The following is a 14144-nucleotide window of genomic DNA, read 5'->3' on the forward strand; positions in this document are numbered from 1 at the left end:
CGAGTATTTTCTTAATTTATTTTGCAAGCTCGATGTGTGTATAGGACTGTAAATAACAGCACTGCTAATTACGATTTTCTTATTATAAATTATATGGAGGAGGGTAGGATTATATGAAGTGGAAAGGGAACTGAAAGTAGCTGTATAACATATTTGTCCTGAACATTTACTGTCCACTTAATATTACCGTACGTCATTCTGTTTAAAAGTTAAAAACTTTAATAATGCGTGTAATTGTTGTATCAATAAACCGGAATCATGAGATGGGGCCCAGTATATTGTGACTATTACTATGAAGTCCACAAAAAATCTGCTTCTCGGCAGAACCTTCCAAATGCTTATCAATGCAAAATTGGAGATGTGTTTCGTATTACTTCTCAATATAAATGGCAACTTGGCCTCCACTTCACAAAGCCCGTGGTCCCTGAATAACTTTGAATTCTAACGCAAAGTTCTAACTCAAAGCGATCAAAGCGAAACGAAACAAAACTACCAAAACACGATTAATAAGTAGACAAACGGGTCGTAACCAGGCTGCCATACTGCCGAATATCGCAGGTGATTCATCAGATTGCCAGGGATTTCCACGCGATTAGCGATCCGCACCACACATATGCGATCGACACGGAGGTGATAAGTTACGGGATAGCGATGTGCACATATATTCGTACAGATGGCGGTAGTATCGCATAAATAAGATTTAATAGGGCAGTGCACTGACGGAGCTCTCATTCATACTCATGAGCTGCATGAGAAATGGTTTCCGAGGTGCCTATGATAGCACGACGGGAATCAATGGGCTTTGTACGAGGAATGGTAGTTGGAGCTAGACGCATGGGACAATCCATTTCGAAGAATCGTTAGAGAATTCATGATTTCGAAAGCCACAGTGTCAAGATTGTGCCGAGAATACCACATTTCATCACGGACAACGCAGTGGCCGAGGGCGTTAGAGTTGTCGGTGGTAACAGACAAGTAAAACTGCGTGAAAAAACCGCAGAAATCAATGAGGGACGTTCGACGAAGGTATCTGTTTGCACAGTACGCCGAAATTTGGCGTTAATGAGTCCAGCAGCAGACCATCGATGCGAGTGTTGTCTGCTAGCAGGACATCACCTGCAGCGCCTCTCAGGGGCTCGTGACCATATCAAAAAATGGCTCTGAGCACTATGGGACTTAACTTCTGAGGTCATCAGTCCCCTAGAACTTAGAACCACTTAAACCTAACTAACCTAAGGACATCATACACATCCATGCCCGAGGCAGGATTCGAACCTGCGACCGTAGCGGTCGCGCGGTTCCAGACTGCAGCGCCTAGAACCGCTCGGCCACTCCGGCCAGCGCGACCATGTCGGTTGGACCCTAGACGACTGCAGAAGCGCGGTCAGTTCAGATGAGTCCCTTTCAGTTGGTAACAGCTTATGGTAGAGTTGGCATGTGGCCCTGAAGCAACAGACCCGAGTTGTCAACAAGGCACTATATACGTTGGTGGTGGTTCCGTAACGGTTCTGCTGTGTTTACAAGGATGACGATCCGCCATGTGACCGGGCCATAATTGTGCGCGACTGGTTTGAAGAACAATTTTAGCGAATGATTTGGCCATCCAGGTTGCCAGACATGGGGCATAATCCAAAGGTCAGTTCGTGCACAGAATCTTGCACCGGCAACACTTTCGCAATTGTGGATAGCTGTAGAGGCAGCATGGCTCAGTATTTCTGCAGTGGACTTCAACGATTTAAGTCCATGGCCACGCCGAGTTGCTGCACTACACCGGAGAAGAGGTCTGAAACTATATAGTGAGGTATCCCATGACTTACGTCACCTTAGTGTAATGCGGTCCCTGCGATCAGTCGCTTCTATTAGGTGTCATTTGCGGAATGCCCTAGCTTTTGCTTTTCACGTTGCCGTTCTTACGATTCGCGCGTGGAAATGATAGTGAGTCGGATGGGCGTAGCCAGACTCGTTACTACGAGGCTAAGTCAATTATCATCCGCAAACTTTATTGTAATCAAATACGAAACTTACAAGAACATCATTTTTCGACATAGTCTTCTTGCGTTTCAGCGCACTTGGTTCATCGTTGTACAAGCTTCCTGATGCCCTCATAAAGAAGGTTCTCGGTTGAGCTGCGAGGCAGGAATGCGCCGCTTCTTTCATTGCTTCGTCTGAGGCAAATCGACGGCCCCTTAAAAGCCTGTTTGAGTGGACCAAACACGTGATAGTCATAAGGGGCAAGATCGGGACTTTACGGAGGATTATCCAGTATTTCGAATTTGAGTTTCTGGAACGTGTCAGGAGTGTGGGTAGCAGTATGCGGACGGGCATCGTCGTGCAAAACAACACAACACATTTTGACAGCAATCCTCGGCGTTTGCTTCGAATTGCATACTTTAGTCTGGCAGTAAGCATCTCACTGTAACGTACACTGTTTGCTGTTGTGCCCCTTTCCCCATACTGGACCTTGTGGGTCCCAAAAAACCTGCAGACGGTTGGTTCTTGAACTTTTTCTTGCACTGCGAATTGATTGTTTCCATTCCATACTCTACCGTTGTTACCACAGCGATCTAAATGTTTTTTGCAGATGTCCAAGCGTGTTTGTTTATGCAACTGTGTGAGTTGGTTTGGGACCCATCTTGCACAAACTTTATGAAACCCTAGCCTGTTGTGGATGATTTCGTAGGCAGAACCGTGACTAATTTGCAGACGACGTGCCACTTCGCCAATCGTTAATCGTCTGTCTACGAGAATCATATCACGTGAACGGTGAATGGTTTCTTCATTTCTGGCGTTAAAGTCGTCCGGTTCCTTCATCGTGCGAAACACTTGTGCGAACATTTCGTGATTTTTCAATACATTCGTACACACACCGTTGTGTCAAAACACTGTTCCCGTACTGCACCGAAAGTCTTCGATGAATTTTGGCCCCTGATACGCCTCCCGACCACAAAAAACGGATCACTGAACGTTGCTCTTCTTTGGTGCAGATAGACAGCGGAGCAGCGATGATTAACAGCAAAGCTGCGCAGCGATAACGAAACTAACCAAGCAGCTTGGAAATTGGATGTAACAACAAATAAACGAAGCATGCGTCATCAACGTAAAATGACAGTACTACCAAAATAAACCAAAATATAACTATATTGCGGATAATAATTGACTTACCCTCGTAGTTCGTAATTTCCTGTGGCAAATGAAGTTAGCTGGTATTTTGTTTCGCTAGCAACAATTTAAGCGACCTAACAATTAGATCGCGACCATACCAAAATCTCATAAATTGGGACATATTCGAGGGAAAAAAGGGGGAACAAATATTTGTGCCTACAAATATTATAAGATTGAACCATTCTGAGATGGAATTTCCAAACAGCAGCACGCAACGGAAGAACCGCGGACACGGTAAGTGTACTTAAGCCAAAGTCGCTCCTCAGAACGGTCTTTAAAGAGAGAGCAAAAACGTCAGCGGTTTCCTAGCGACGTAAACATCTCGTGGAAACTTCAACGTGCCGCTCTGGAAATGTCTCGTCACACCGCGAGGTGAAAATGTGCTGGCTGTGCGCCAAGCGACGCGCGCCGGCAGCCTGAGCGTGATGTTTCGCAGCGATTACAATGCATGCGGCAGGTGTTGCAGTGCGCCCTCTTCGTTCCAGGGCTCACATGGCAGTCAGATTGGGCCCGGCAGTGCCCGCTCTGGCCAGGTATACCTGTGCCTGGGCGACTTGCCGCGCTGGTCAGCGTTGCCAAGGCTAACCGCTGCGCCGGCGGACAATTACCCGCTGACACGCCACCTCGCAGCTGCCTTCGCAAGCAACACACCGGCCAGCTCCGCCTTACAACCTCTCTCTTCCACTGGGTGGACCTCGCGCTTTCCTGGGCGTCAACGGAGCACAGATTATGACAGGTTGCAGTTATGGTCGCTGCACTTCGATGAATTGAATCAACACAGTGGGTTATTATTTGCCACTTCTTCACTCCATGCCCATACATATTTTACGTAGTTTGCTGTACTGAGTCAATAACATGTCATCACTGGAAAGAGACTGCAGCTACACCATTCGTGTCATTATTATTTCAAATGAACCCCCCGATTAGACTCTAAAAACAGCTGCAAACAACGCAGCCTTCTGAACGGAACGAAGTCTTTCGACGTAAAAGGAGGAGAAGATAGGTGTTTAAAAGTCCTGTCGACAACGAGGTCATTTAGAGACGGAGAAATACGCTCGGATTAGGGAAGCTCGAGAAGGAAATCGGACATGCCCTCTCAAGGGAGCCATCCTGGCATTTGCCATAAGGCATTTAGGGAAATCACGGGGTGGCCGAGCGGTTCTAGGCGCTACAGTGTGGAACCGCGCGACTGCTACGGTCGCAGGTTCGAATCCTGCCGGGTATGGATGTGTGTGATGTCCTTAGGTTAGTTAGGTTTAAGTAGTTCTAAGTTCTAGGGGACTGATGACCTCAGATGTTAAGTCCCATAGTGCTCAGAGCCATTTGAATCATTTGACGGAAAATGTAAATAATGATAGCCGGATGCAGGTTTGAATCGTCGTTCTCCCGAAAGCGAGCCTCGTGTGCTAACCTCTACGCTCCCTCGCTCGGTCCAACGTAAAAGTAACTTCGGGCGTGTCCCAGGGATTGTCATAGAACCATTACTTTTCTTTTTTACGAGTCGTCAATTTCCCCTGCTGTTTCGGCAGATATCTGCTATTTCGTGTTTGTTTGGGCTGACCGCAGCTACAAATTGCAAACACCTCTCATCACATCTTTCACGCGACGTCCAGTGTCGACAGAAAGTGTCTGTTTATTTCCCCATTACAAACAGAATGGTTTTGAAAGCTGAATTCTGTGTGTCCTTTTGATAGAACTTAACTTTGTGTTCTGCCTTACGGCATGTATTGCCATGGGGGAAACCTCGTCAGAGAGGTCCACCGCATGAGCGTCTAGGAAGTGATTCCAGTGGTGGTTTCCCATTGCCGTCCACTGATGAAATGAGAATTGCCGTCCACTGATGAACTGAGAATGAGGACAACACAACACCCAGTCCCTGAGCGGAGAAAATCTCCAACCCAGCCGGGAATCGAACCCGGGCCCCTTGGCGTGACCGACAGCCGCGCTGACCGCTCAGTTACATTTGATAAAATGGTACCAACATTAGTCTAGCGCAATCTTTACTTCAATGATATGTATTAACAGGAACAGTAAAACGCCGGCCGAGGTGGCCAAGCGGTTAAAGGCGCTACAGTCTGGAACCGCGTGACCGCTACGGTCGCAGGTTCGAATCCTGCCTCGGGCATGGATGTGAGTGACGTCCTTAGGTTAGTTAGGTTTAAGTAGGTCTAAGTTCTAGGGGACTGATGACCACAGCAGTTAAGTCCCATAGTGCTCAGAGCCATTCGAACAGTAAAACACGATTAATAGCCAGTACTCCAGCAGCAACTAAGTGGTGCATGACAGTAGCAGCCAGCGCCCGCCAGAGCGGTTCTCTCGCTTTTAGAGTAGTAGTTCTGCGTGTTTTACTGTCCCCGTAAATACATAATGATACAAGAAATATCGCATTAGACAAATCTGGGATCGCTCTATCGAAATGGTACGTAAAATTCAGTTATTAACACCATTTTCTTTGTAACGGGAAACGAATCTACACTTCCCGTCGCTACTAGACATCGCATGAAAGTAGTGATGAGCAATATATGGACTGACTCCAGCAACATATTGTAAAAGTGAAACTGCAGATATCTTCCGGAACACCAGAGAAAAACCGCCACACAACTCTCAGGAGAGACATCTGTTATATATTAATAACTTAGTAGATAACGTCGGAAGTTCCATGATCGTTTTCGCGGATAATGCTGTTGTATAGAGAGCAGTAGTGATGCGGGAAGACTTGCAGATGATCGACGCTTGGTGCAGCGGCAATTCACCCTCAACATAAACATATGTAATTTATTGTCAACGCATAGACAGAAAGACCCTTTACTGTATGATTACACGATTGCAGAAGAGTCACAGGAAGGAGTCACTTCCATGAAATATCTAGGAGTGTGTATTAGGAGTATGCGTACGGAGCGATTAAAATCGTCAGAGATCCGCATCAGATAGTATTGATACAGGAAATAGAGAAGATCCAAAAAGAGCAGCAGCACGATTCCTTACCGGCTCATTTAACAAGCGTGAATGCGTCACGGAGTTACTCAGTCAGCTCCAGTAGCAGACGCAAAAGCGTACGTTCCCAGAAATGTCAACTAATATACTGCTTCCTCATACGTACATCTCGCGAAAAGACCATGAAGATAAAATTGCGCTGGCCGGATTGGCCGAGCGGTTCTAGGCGCTACAGTCTGGAACCGCGCGACCGCTATGATCGCAGGTTCGAATCCTGCCTCCGGCATGGATGTGTGTAATGTCCTCAGGTTAGTTAGGTTTAAGTAGTTCTAAGTTCTAGGGGACTGATGACCTAAGATGTTAAGTCCCATAGTGCTCAGAGCCATTTGAACCATTTTTGACACAGTGGCAAGTGGGCGGCTGCGAATCAAGAGTCTATCGAGGAGAAGAATAGCTGTCGTAATGAATGGACCCTACTGGGTCATGCAAAAATTTTATTCAGTTTTACTTTCTTCAGTCAATTTTGTTCCTGTTTTGTTCGCAGTTTCGTTCTCCGACCGCAATTTCCACCTGTCAGTTATTTGTCTGAACGAGTTCCCGTCTAAAACTTCTCAGGAACTTATCTGAGCTCCCTGTACATAATTTTTGAATTGTTAAATGTAGGATGTACGGCTTGTTGTGGGAACCTGTGGATGTGGCCATAAAATTTCTGCCTTTTCGTATGTTTCTGCCCTGAGGTTAGGGTGTCAATGGCTATTGCTATGGTGTCTGCAAACGCTGGGCAGCCCACTTCGGCCCTATTGCCCTTTTTGTCTCACCACGTTCGACCTTGATAATTCCATTTTCTCGTTTATTGCATTTTACTGTTTGATCACTTGGTCCAGGGCTACGTTCAACAAAGCACTGGTATTGATCTCAAAGTCTTTCGATAGTGCTCACCTGAACCTTAACTTCGCCGTACTGGGTCTCAGAGTTTTCGTGTAATGCCGCCTAGCTGTGTGTTCTTCAGGATTATTCCGAGAGGATTTATGTCGATGAAGTTTTACACCTTCGAGAAGTCCACGAAGGTTAGTGCCATTTGTTCTTAAAGGCCCTAAATACTAATAGTTGTTTCAGAATAAAAATCTGGGTAAAGATACGTAATGGACGCAAAACGCATTTCCCTATTCTACATATGATGTGTGTATATAACAAGCATCAATGCAATCGTCTGAGAATTATCCATTTTCTAATATAGGTTTCCTGAATTGACCTCGTAGTTTTTTGCTTTTATTGCGAAAAATGAGTTAAATGTGGCGCGAACGTTCAGGTCACACTACAAATCAAACTTTATTTTGCTTTCACGTGAGTTGGCTTCCCTAAATTATCACGTTCGAATCTAACCTTGACCTTAGGGGCGGCTTGTCACTCCATCCATTTGAGGGGGGGGGGAGGAGAGAGAGAGAGAGAGAGAGAGAGAGAGAGAGAGAGAGAGAGAGAGAGAGAGGGGGGGGGGGAGAGAGAGAGAGAGAGACGCTTCCTAAAGCGCGCGTCATAGTTTCCAACTGTACTTTCTATGTTGTTCTGCTCTCTTCGGGTAGCCGGCCCCTAGTAGCAACATGCCTCTGTAGTTGATTGCATCCCTCTAGAGTAGCAAACTGACTGTCCAACCACGACTGAAGAGCGTTGACACATGTGGAATGTCGATTGTAGAACCTACAATACGACAGCTTGATCCGCGTTCCGGAATTGATAATAGTAAAACAGAAGTGATTTCAAGCGTTCCCCAAGGGAGTGTTATAGGCCCTTTGCTGTTCCTTATCTATATAAACGATTTGGGAGACAATCTGAGCAGCCGTCTTCGGTTGTTTAAAGATGACGCTGTCGTTTATCGACTAATAAAGTCATCAGAAGATCAAAACAAACTGCAATAAGGTTTAGAAGAAATATCTGAATGGTGCGACAAGTGGCAGTTGATCTTAAATAACAAAAGTGTGAGGTCATCCACATGAGTGCTAAAAGGAATGCGTTAAACTACGGTTACACGATAAATCAGTCTTATCTAAAAGCAGTAAATTCAACTAAATACTTAGGTATTACAATTACGAACAATTTAAACTGGAAGGTTCAAATGGCTCTGAGCACTATGGGACTCAACTGCTGTGGTCATAAGTCCCCTAGAACTTAGAACTACTTAAACCTAACTAACCTAAGGACATCACACACATCCATGCCCGAGGCAGGATTCGAACCTGCGACCGTAGCGGTCGTGCGGTTCCAGACTGTAGCGCCTTTAACCGCTCGGCCACTTCTGCCGGCGCAAATTGGAAGGAACACACAGAAAATGTTGTGGGGAAGGCTAACCAAAGACTGCGTTTTATTGGCAGGACACTTAGAAAATGTAACAGACCTACAAAGGAGACTGCCTACACTACGATTGTCCGTCCTCTTTTAGAATACTGCTGCGGGGCGTGGAATCCTTACCAGGTATGACTGACGGAGTACTTAGAAAAAGTTCAAAGAAAGGCAGCACGTTTTGTATTATCGCGAAATATGGGAGAGAGTGTCACTTAAATACAGGATTTGGGAGGGACATCATTAAAACAAAGGCGTTTTTCGTTGCGGAGCAAACTTCTCATGAAATTCCAATCGACAACTTTCTCCTCCGAATGCGAAAATATTTTGTTGACACCGACCTACATAGTGCGGAACGATCACCACGATAAAATAAGGGAAATCAGAGCTCGTACGGAAAGATGTAGGTGTTCATTCTTTCCGCGCGCTATACGAGATTGGAATAATAGAGAATTGTGAAGGTGGTTCGATGAACCCTCTGCCAGGCACTTAAATGTGATTTGCAGAGTATCCATGTAGATTATGACCAACCAGAAGCGTTACTGGGAAATCGGTTTGGATGGAAGTCCATGTGAACGCAGTGAGAGCAACTGCGTTTCCAGCGAGCCAGGCAGGCAGGGCAACGCGAGGCGGCTGCGTCCGTCGGCCAGTGGCGGGCAGGCAGTGCCCCGGTGACCGGCGCATGGGCAGCTGTTTACGCGAGCGTGGCACGAAGCGTCGCACCCACGCGCTCACGACGTCATACGCCAGCGCTGTGGAGCGCGATTACCACTGCTCTGCTGCTTGCGTTCTACTCCATCGCTACACCCACCACGTTCCAGCGCAGCGTCACAGCAACCCGTACTAACGACGCGGTGCTCAACCTTGTCTTCCTCGTCCATAAGTACTAAAATTCAGTAGCAAACTGGACGAAAATTCAGTAAAGAGCAGCAGATATTACGTTAATGCCGAGTAACATCACATCTAGCCGAATGGCCCCAATTCGGTGGAATAGTAAATATCAGTTATGCCCTACCCAGCTGAAGCCACTCTTTGATGATGTAGAGCACATAGACCTACAAAACTGCGTGCGTGTAAGTTTCCCATCGGACTCGTGGCCGTTGGCATGTACGGCCCAGACACAATTGAAATGGTCCACGCCGTAGGGGGTAGCGTTATGATCTGGCGAACGTTTTCATGAGGTTCCCTGGGTGATTTCGTCATTCTGGAAGGCACAAGGGATCAACACAAGTATGCATCTACAGAGGGGTCCAAAAAAATGTATCCAATGTTTAAAAGTCCATAACTTGCAAACTAATTGACAGAGTTGTCTCATTTTTGGTGAAAGTGTAGCTTAAAGTCCAGCTTAAAGATATCACTGTAGGTCACTATTAACATCCACACACAAACGATGCCGCCGAATTGCAGCACGAACTACTGACTGCAACGTGTTCAATTGGATAATGTACGATGGATTCTCGAAGTTCATCCGATGTGCGTGGCTTTGTCGATAAACGACGTCCTTTAGTGTTCCCCACAGGTAAACGTCCAGAGGAGTTAGGTCTCGGGAACGTGGTGGATACTCCACAGCACCTCTATGGCCTATGGCAGATTTTCGTCGAGATACGCCCTAACACGATTTTGGTAGTGGGCTGGGGCACCATCTTGTTGAAAGTAAACTCTTCCGTCTCCACACAAGTCTCGGATGGCAGGTAAAATGGATGTCTGAAGCTTCTGAAGGTACACCTCACCAGTAACTGTGCCGATGGAAGATGGATAGGCCGTAGAAGTGCTGTGGAGTAAGCCGGCCGGTGTGGCTGTGCGGTTCTAGGCGCTTCAGTCTGGAACCGCGTGACCGCTACGGTCGCAGGTTCGAATCCTGCCTCGGGCATGGATGTGTGTGATGTCCTTAGGTTAGTTAGAGCTACTTAAACCTAAGTTCTAGGGGACTGATGACCACAGATGTTAAGTACCATAGTGCTCAGAGCCATTTGAACCATTTGCTGTGGAGTATCCACCACGTTCCCCAGACCTTTTACCTGTTGGCAACACTAAAGGACGTCGTTTATCGACAAAAGCCACGCGCATTGAATGAACGTCGAGAATCCATCGCACATTCATTTGTAAATACCCAACTGAACACGTTGCAGTCAATAGTTCGTGCTGCAGTTCGGCGGCATCGTTTGTGTGTGGATGTTAATGGTGACCATTTCGAACACCTACAGTTATATCTTTAAGTTGGACTTTAAGCTACACTTTCAGCAAAAATGAGACAACTCCGTGAATTAGTTTGCCAGTTATTGACTTTTAAACAGTGGATACATTGTTTTTGGACCTCTCTGTATGTTGGGGTCCATGTCCACTTCTATATGCAATTTGTTTTTTACTAGGCACGATGGCACCTATCAGCAGAACAATGCAACGTGTCATGAAGTCTGCAGTGCACGTGAGTGGTTCTAAGAGCATCACTATGCGTTTACCGTACTCCCCTGACCATCAAACTCCCCGAATTTAAATCCAATCTAGAATCTAAATCTAATCGACGGGACCACGTCGATTGGGCTGTCTGCAACATGGATCCTCAGCCGAAACACCTATCGCAGCAGGCCACGGCACTGGAGTCGAAATGGCTCCACATCCCTGTCAGTATCTCCTAGAACCTTACTGACACTGCCTGCACGTCCACGCTGGAACTTTTCACAGGTGGACCGTCTAAACAGTTCTACATTTTCTGTGTGATTAGGGTCGAATAATTTAGTGGTCCAGTCGAGGTGCAATAGGTGGTGTTTTAAATTCGTACGTTTTGTGCAACATAATAAAAAAAAAGGAAAAAATAGAGTTACGCTGATTATACGCTTGAAATAATCGAATCCTTCCTGAAGAATACACCAAAACCAGATTATAAAGGACGAGTGCATGTATGTTACGGAGATTTATCAGAGAGACTGTACGCGAAAAATTGGGCCCATTTTCCTACGCATACTGACCAAACAACATCAGAATCAAAACCATCAAGACTGAAGTTTGCACGGAAAACAGAAAACGTAGTGAAACAGCGTGGGCGTACAAGAGATGCAAAATGCCACTACCATGTACCCGTAAAACATAGTCAAAATTATGTTTAGACAGGGAAACACAAATTTGTATTTGATAGGAAGGAATATTCCGTTGGTAGTTATGTGAGGCAACATACAGAGCATAAATTGCAAAATGTAATGTGCTGAAGTGGTATTTTAGTTCTTGTTGAGGTAGGCCTTGGGTGAAATTTGAACTAATTTAGAAACCTTTTCCGCTGTCACGCCCCAGAAAATAATGAAAGGTAAAAGATGTTTATCGTTTACGTCTATTTCAGGCACTCAAACTTCAGCATTTGCCATGACGTTTTAATTTACTACACTTCTAGCTCTAGTCATCACTTTTTGCAGACAATGTCCACATATATCACTGAATGTAGATGCAAAATTATATCCTTGTACGGTACAAAGCTCCGGAGATATGATGTCGTAAACACTGAGATGCGTGGAAACTAGCTTCTCCCCAAAATGGGTCGCAAATTACCCAGGCTAAAGTCATTCAGAGTTACATAATGAGAGCACCTACGTACTCCTAGCGAACTTTAAACATAGTTTCAAATCTAAATATTTTCCGCTTGCATGCTTAACGTCAAATATATAAAAAATTAACTCACATGCAATGTGATCATAAGTTTGATGCTGTTTTTATACACGCGATTTCGCTACTACAGTCCTTACATGCTCATTTCATTTCATACTGCTTTGCAACGTTAACCGCAGATATGTAATCGTAGTGACTTGGTCAAGCAGTACACTACTAATACTGTATTCGAACATTATGGGTTCGTTTTTCCTACTCATCTGCACTGACTTTCATATTTTGGTCATACATTGGCCATTTTCATAAGCCATACATATTATGCAGCATGTAGTGAACAGAGCGTCCATGACATGCATGATTCTTTAAGGAATCGGTGGTGGTGGTGGTTTACTGGTACAGGATGGGGCAAATAAAAGTTGCCTGGAGAACAGCGTTTCAGACAACAAAGAAACATAGCACCGGAAAGGAAATACGGTGCTAACCTAACAGATGTTTAAAGTGACCACCATTCATCTCTTGGCACTTCTGGGCCCCGGCAGCAAGTTTCTGAAGGCAGATCGAAGCTGGACTGCAGTCTCATCCGAAATGTTCTGCTGCAGTTCTTGAAGACTATATGAGGGTTGCACTACACCCTAGACTTGAGGGCTTCCCACACAAAGTAAGTGCACACTGAGAGATAAGGAGACCCGGGCGGCCAGCTAGGGCCGCGACCTGACTGGCCTCTGCTAACAACTCTGCCGTGCGTGAAGATTGTGTAAATGTGCTGCGAAGTTCGTCCGGCTATATGGGTAGTCGCTCCTTCTTGTCGGAAGTAAGCTTCGATCCTTTCCTCTTCCTTTAATGCTGCTACGAAAGGTTTCAAAATGCTAAGGCCACTTTTATTTGCCCTACTGTGTATAAATTCTGACTAGGACAATATTTAATACTGAAGTCAATGGTAGTTCATAACGACACATTCGTTTTCTATTTCGTCTGTGTCAGTTTTCGCTACTAATTGATACGTCCCGTATACCAGTTTTGCACTTGACGGCCTAAGCGGCCGCTAGCGTCGCTTGATTCTTAAACCGGCGCTGCGCACACGCAACCACAAGCTTGACAAGTTTGCAATATCAAACAATTTTCCCCCTCCACACAGTCAAACCATGCTTGTACAACGATCGGTTTGTGCCTAGAACATGTCGAGCTCGGATGGAACGGTACGATTGCTCTTCTCTTGCTATGTGAAGTAAGACGGATGAGAAGCGTGTTGTGCTGGCCTGTATACGAAAAAGCAATCGTGGTGCGCTATAATCGCCGCACACATATATTATGCAACTGACACACTTTCTTTCTGAATACCAGTGAGAACCATTCAGGGTATACATGCATCGATATCGAGAAAGGTTCTCATTGCTCTGGATTACTAAGGCGGTGAAATTCAACATTATATGCAACCAGTGTACGTATTTTCCATGATAAAGTTAGTTTTTGCTGGTTATTTGCGAAACAAATTAACCATTTAGCTCTAAGCTGATAAAAAACAGAACTGTTTTTTAAAAAAAGAAAAATAGATTAGGTTCGATGTTCGACGGACGAAAAGGTAATTGAACGCGGAGCGCAGGCTCAGATTGGGGGAAGGAAATTGGAAGGAATTTGGCTGAATCCCTTTTTAAAGGAAGCATCCCAGCTTTTGACCTACGTTATTTAAGGAAAAACTGAAATCCTATATCTGGGTGGCCGGGGACTTAAACGACAAAAATATTGTAAACTGAAAAAAAAGACGAATAACATGCAATCACAGTTCGACTTTATAGCAACATGCGAAAAATGTGTGACTCCAAATGAACGAAACGTATTTTTTGGGCCTTTGATCCGAAACCTAAAACAAGGAGACTCTGGTGCACGAAGATCGAAAAGGAAACGAAATGGACACACGACCAGATATAAACTAACCCAGAACATCAACGGAACAACTATAGTGTCATTTTGGACCTTCCGAGATGAGAATCAAGTCAACTGGTCGGATGGTAATTACACAATGAGCTGAAAACAACTGGCTTGAGCGGCGAAAAAAAATGAGCGACTGCCACAATAGTTATAAGTTTATAATCGTCCTTAGATAGCTGACAAGATTAAGAAGG

At 45.3% G+C, this 14144-nt stretch overlaps 2 protein-coding genes across 2 annotated transcripts in view; one reads left to right on the forward strand and one right to left on the reverse strand.

Moving 5' to 3' along the window:
• LOC126175792 (DENN domain-containing protein 5B) overlaps window positions 1–14144 on the reverse strand; it is a 501428-nt gene that overhangs the window by 200748 nt on the left and 286536 nt on the right. The window lies entirely within an intron of this gene.
• LOC126175795 (uncharacterized) overlaps window positions 1–14144 on the forward strand; it is a 47292-nt gene that overhangs the window by 15066 nt on the left and 18082 nt on the right. The gene's annotated exons all lie outside the window — the stretch shown is intronic.

Source organism: Schistocerca cancellata, chromosome 3 (genome assembly GCF_023864275.1).
Source record: "Schistocerca cancellata isolate TAMUIC-IGC-003103 chromosome 3, iqSchCanc2.1, whole genome shotgun sequence".
NCBI lineage: Eukaryota > Metazoa > Arthropoda > Insecta > Orthoptera > Acrididae > Schistocerca > Schistocerca cancellata.